Genomic DNA, 5,549 nt, shown 5'->3' with positions numbered 1-5,549 from the left:
TTCACAGTCTAAACACATTAACTACTGAGCCAGATCTAGTTAAGATATGTTAATATCTAAACCAGTAGAAACGTTTATATTCATTGTAAATTCACAGTCTAAACACATTAACTACTGAGCCAGATCTAGTTAAGATATGTTAATATCTAAACCAGTAGAAACGTTTAGATTCATTGTAAATTCACAGTCTAAACACATTAACCACTGAGCCAGACGTAGTTAAGATATGTTAATATCTAAACCAGTAGAAACGTTTAGATTCATTGTAAATTCACAGTCTAAATACATTAACCACTGAGCCAGACGTAGTTAAGATATGTTAATATCTAAACCAGTAGAAACGTTTATATTCATTGTAAATTCACAGTCTAAACACATTAACCACTGAGCCAGATCTAGTTAAGATATGTTAATATCTAAACCAGTAGAAACGATTAGATTCATTGTAAATTCACAGTCTAAACACATTAACCACTGAGCCAGACGTAGTTAAGATATGTTAATATCTAAACCAGTAGAAACGTTTAGATTCATTGTAAATTCACAGTCTAAATACATTAACCACTGAGCCACACCTAGTTAAGAGATGTTAATATCTAAACCAGTAGAAACGTTTAGATTCATTGTAAATTCACAGTCTAAACACATTAACCACTGAGCCAGATCTAGTTAAGATATGTTAATATCTAAACCAGTAGAAACGTTTAGATTCATTGTAAATTCACAGTCTAAATACATTAACCACTGAGCCACACCTAGTTAAGAGATGTTAATATCTAAACCAGTAGAAACGTTTAGATTCATTGTAAATTCACAGTCTAAATACATTAACCACTGAGCCACACCTAGTTAAGAGATGTTAATATCTAAACCAGTAAAAACGTTTAGATTCATTGTAAATTCACAGTCTAAACACATTAACCACTGAGCCACACCTAGTTAAGAGATGTTAATATCTAAACCAGTAGAAACGTTTAGATTTATTGTAAATTCACAGTCTAAATACATTAACCACTGAGCCACACCTAGTTAAGAGATGTTAATGTCTAAACCAGTAGAAACGTTTAGATTCATTGTAAATTCACAGTGTAAACACATTAACCAATGAGCCAGACGTAGTTAAGATATGTTAATGTCTAAACCAGTAGAAACGTTTAGATTCATTGTAAATTCACAGTCTAAACACGTTAACCACTGAGCCAGATCTAGTTAAGAGATTTTAATATCTAAACCAGTAGAAACGTTTAGATTCATTACTTATTTTCTTCTGAGAAAGAAAAATGTGCTTATGTTAGTGCGAGAAAGTTTTGTTTTTCAAACCTTCTGAGCTTGTCAAACAAACTGTTCAGTTTACCGAACAAAACTATTAATATTATCACATCAAAACTATGAAATTACCAATATTTGTATTTTGTATCACAGTCGTCAATTTTAAACTGGTGACTCAGGCATCAAAGTGAAACTCGTCACTTTGATAAAGGCACTACAACAACCAATTTAATTACGTTACACAGCTTACAACTACACTTTGAGAGGAAGAAAAAGGAAATTTATGTAACCCTGAAACACTTCTGTTCTTTGTCACTACGGATATGAAAGCTGTTTCTAGAATGTCTGTAGGTGATGAGTAATTTTCTCAACCTCACGGAAAAGTCACGCATGCTCAAATGGATAGAGGGAGACACTGTTCATCGATGGAAAACGTTTTATCAACTCTCGCACGCAGCAATGTAATTCCCATCCAAGAACTTGAAACTAAAGGGTTGTTTGTTTGTTTTTTGAATTTCGCTCAAAGCTACACGAGGCCTAACTGCGCTAAGCGTCCCTAATTTAGAGGAAAGGCAGCTAGTTATCACCGTCAACTCTTGGGCTAGTCTTTTACTAACGAATAGCGGGATTGAACGAACATTATAACACCCCTACGGCTGAAAGGGCGAGCATGTTTGGAGTGAGGGGGATTCGAACCCGCGACCTTTCATAGTACGAATCGAGTGCCTTAACCATCTGGCTATGCCTGACCGTCTAAGTTAGTAAAAAAACAACATTATAAATACAATGTATTCTAATTGTTGTCTTGAGGAAATCACTTGATAAAGGACTGTCGGTATAGTTTGAAATCATCTCTGCAAGGAGGTTAATAGTCAGAGATTCAGGCCTAATGTATCTGTTTTTGGAACAATCCAATGAATGTATTATCTAATCGAACGGTTCTTGTCCACAGGGGTTGTAAACGTTTTAGACAGTCTTATCATATTGCCCTTGGTTTATCACTCAAATACGGTCTTGACTTCAACTGAATTAATGCCAAAAAGTTTTACTTCTGTGTCACTCGTGCGTCTCTTACGTTGTACAGAGGGTTCAGTTCGGTATATCATACGTCTCTGGGCCACCTAAAATCTGGTGAGCGATTTCTCGCGGTGGTTAGAGCAAAGATAATCCATTTTGTACCTTCACCCCTCTCCAATTCCCAGCGGTAGCTCAATAGTTAATCCGAGGGCTTATAACATTATTTCGACTCCTCAGTAGATCAGCAAAAGTTTAAGGACTTACAGTAATAAAATCTGGTGTTCGATTCCCAACGATGAACAGAGTGGAAGCAATTTTGCACCAAAAACAAGACAAAACAATAACGCTATATAAAAACAAAATTTGGAGTCCCAGCATGGCCAGGTGGATGAGGCACTCGACTCGTAATCTGAGGGTTGTGGGTTCGAATCCCTGTCACACCAAATATGCCGTGGAGGTGTTATAACGTGACGGTCAATCTCACTGTTGTTGGTAAAAGTGTAGCCTAAGAGTTCGCGGTGGGTGGTGATGACTAGCTGTCTTCCTTCTAGTCTTACACTGCAAAATTAGGGACGGCTAGCGCGGATAGGTCTCATGTAGCTTTGCGCGAAATTCAAATAAAACCAAAGTTTAAGATCCTTGTTATAGTCCATATCACCAAGTCAGGTCATGCTCCGTATGCTACTTGCTAGTGCTAATTGATTAATTAAAATAAGCATTAAAATCGAATTCACACGATTATGTAGGACGTGCGTTTCGCTTTAATTAGTGCATAAACACTGAGCAACGATTTTGTGTTTCACTGTCAAGTGTTAAACAAACACGTTACGTTTGTGAACTTTCGTAGGCCATTGTGACATTGTAGGTTTGGGGGAGACATGAAGCAATATAAGCAGAGATATTCGCCCTATGATGCGTATCAAACGACTTAGTAAAGTGTTTGTTAGAAACGACGTATTAATACTTTGACAATCAAAGCAATCATTTTCTGTCAGAAAAGAACGATCTCTTAGTCAGTACTAGACGGTAATGAACCATTAAATAGATAATACACAGTTCTAGAAGAATTCAACAAGAGAAAACAGATTTTAACTAATCTTGTTTTCAGATTACTGATCGTTCTTCATATTATTTATTAAGTTAACGGACACCACATGATTTATTAAGTTAATGGATACCATATTAAACTAGTGGACATCACATTATTTATTAAGTTAACGGACACTACATTATTTATTAAGTTAATGGATGGCATATTAAACTAGTGGACACTACATTATTTATTAAGTTAACGGACACTACATTATTTATTAAGTTAATGGATAGCATATTAAACTAGTGGACACCACATTATTTATTAAGTTAATGGACACTATATTATTTATTAAGTTGATGGATATCATATTAAACTAGTGGACACCACATTATTTATTAAGTTAATGGATATCATATTAAACTAGTGGACACCATATTATTTATTAAGGTAATGGACACCACATTATTTATTAAGTTAATGGATATCACATTAGTTATTAAGTTGATGGATACCATATTATTCATTAAGTTAATATTGATGCATGGACAATCCATGAAATAAAAGAAACTGACCCATTACTTGCCATTGGTCGTTGTTATCGTCTTAATATTTTTTATTCACCCATGAAAGAAAAAAATTCATAAACCAAAGGACTGGAACCACAACGTGAAGAAATCCAGTCTCCTTATATGGTAAAGGAAGTGAATGTACGTCTATTAAGAACTCTATTTATTGTTTAGTTTTCTAAACAAAATTGGTGTTTTTCATTTTTATCAATTGAGATTTTTTAATCATAAATAATAAAATTCCACTTATTGTTCCTCACTTAATTTTTTGATAATTTGTTCTTGATTTTGAACAAAAAGTTGTTGATTTCTTTATATTTTATCCCATAACATGATAATTAGGTTTTACCTTCGTAGTTTATGAAGAAAACCAGTTCGCACTCAAAACATTCATTTTGGATTTTGCGGTCAAATTAATTAATTTTAGTTTTTTCTTCTTCTAAAATTCATTTCCATGTTTTCCATCTCTCAACGCAGTTTTTAATTTGTTGTTCGATATCTCAGTCTTTCTCCCCGGTGAATCTTGCAGGCCTCATTACTCTAGAATTAGGAGTCACATCCTCACAGCGGAAATATATAAATTGACCTATTATTCAAAACGCAGTTTAACCAAATATACTGGAAGAAACGTAAGGGATCGATATAACAGTAAAACAATGATGGCAAATGTGTAATATTACATGGAAAATTGGTTTGTTTAGAATTTCGCGCAAAGCTACACGAGGGCCATCTGCGCTAACCATCCATAATTTTGTAGTGTAAGACTAGAGGGAAGACAGCTAGTCATCACCACCCACCCTTAAACTACTATTTTAACAACAAATAGTGGGATTGACCGTCATATTATAACACCTCCACGGGTAAAAGGGCGAGCATGTTTGGTGTGGCAGGGATTCGAGCCCACGACCCTCGAGTCGAGTACCTTAACCATTTGGCTGAGCCGGGCTGGAAAATTGGGAAGTCATTAGTTGTGTATAATAGGTGACGAACATCATATATGTGTAAAATGTAAGGTTTATATTAAATTAAAACACATCTTAAAATGCTGGCTAAAGTATTAAATATCAATAGTTTCTTTCAATTCATTTCTTCATTTATTGTTCGCATCGTTTTCAACACAAAGTTACACTAAGGGTTGTCTGCGCTCTTTTCATCGCGGGAAATCGAATTTCAAACTTTAACCTTGTCAGCCTGTAAACTTAAACTTACCGCTGCCCCGCTGTGGAGCCTTAAAATTATCAAATTTTGTAAAACCAAAAGTTTATTTTAGCGTAAAAGTACACAATGGTCTAGCTCTGCTGTGCCTGTTGTACTGACTGAACATTGAATTTTATTTTTTTAAGCTTTCAAGCGTCATGCTTTGTCACCGAGGATGGGGGGCAAAACCAGATGGTCTGCAAGAGAGATAACATGTTACACGCAACTTAAACCGTAAACATTTGATGAAATATGACTGATATCGATTTTTGCCTTCCTATTGAAACAAATGAGCTGTAACTTATTTGCGGTCGTTGATTTGGCAAACAACAGTTCGGACAAACGTTAAAGTATAGAACGTCATCTGGAGTTGTTTTTTTTTTTTTTTCTTTTAATCGCAGTTAGAACTTTTAGAGTTCATCTTAAATTTTACTTAGCGCTAAACTGAAATTTAAGTAAAATCA

The sequence above is a fragment of the Tachypleus tridentatus genome, chromosome 5 (genome assembly GCF_004210375.1).
Source record: "Tachypleus tridentatus isolate NWPU-2018 chromosome 5, ASM421037v1, whole genome shotgun sequence".
Classification (NCBI taxonomy): domain Eukaryota; kingdom Metazoa; phylum Arthropoda; class Merostomata; order Xiphosura; family Limulidae; genus Tachypleus; species Tachypleus tridentatus.
Note: the sequence above shows the minus strand (reverse complement) of the source record.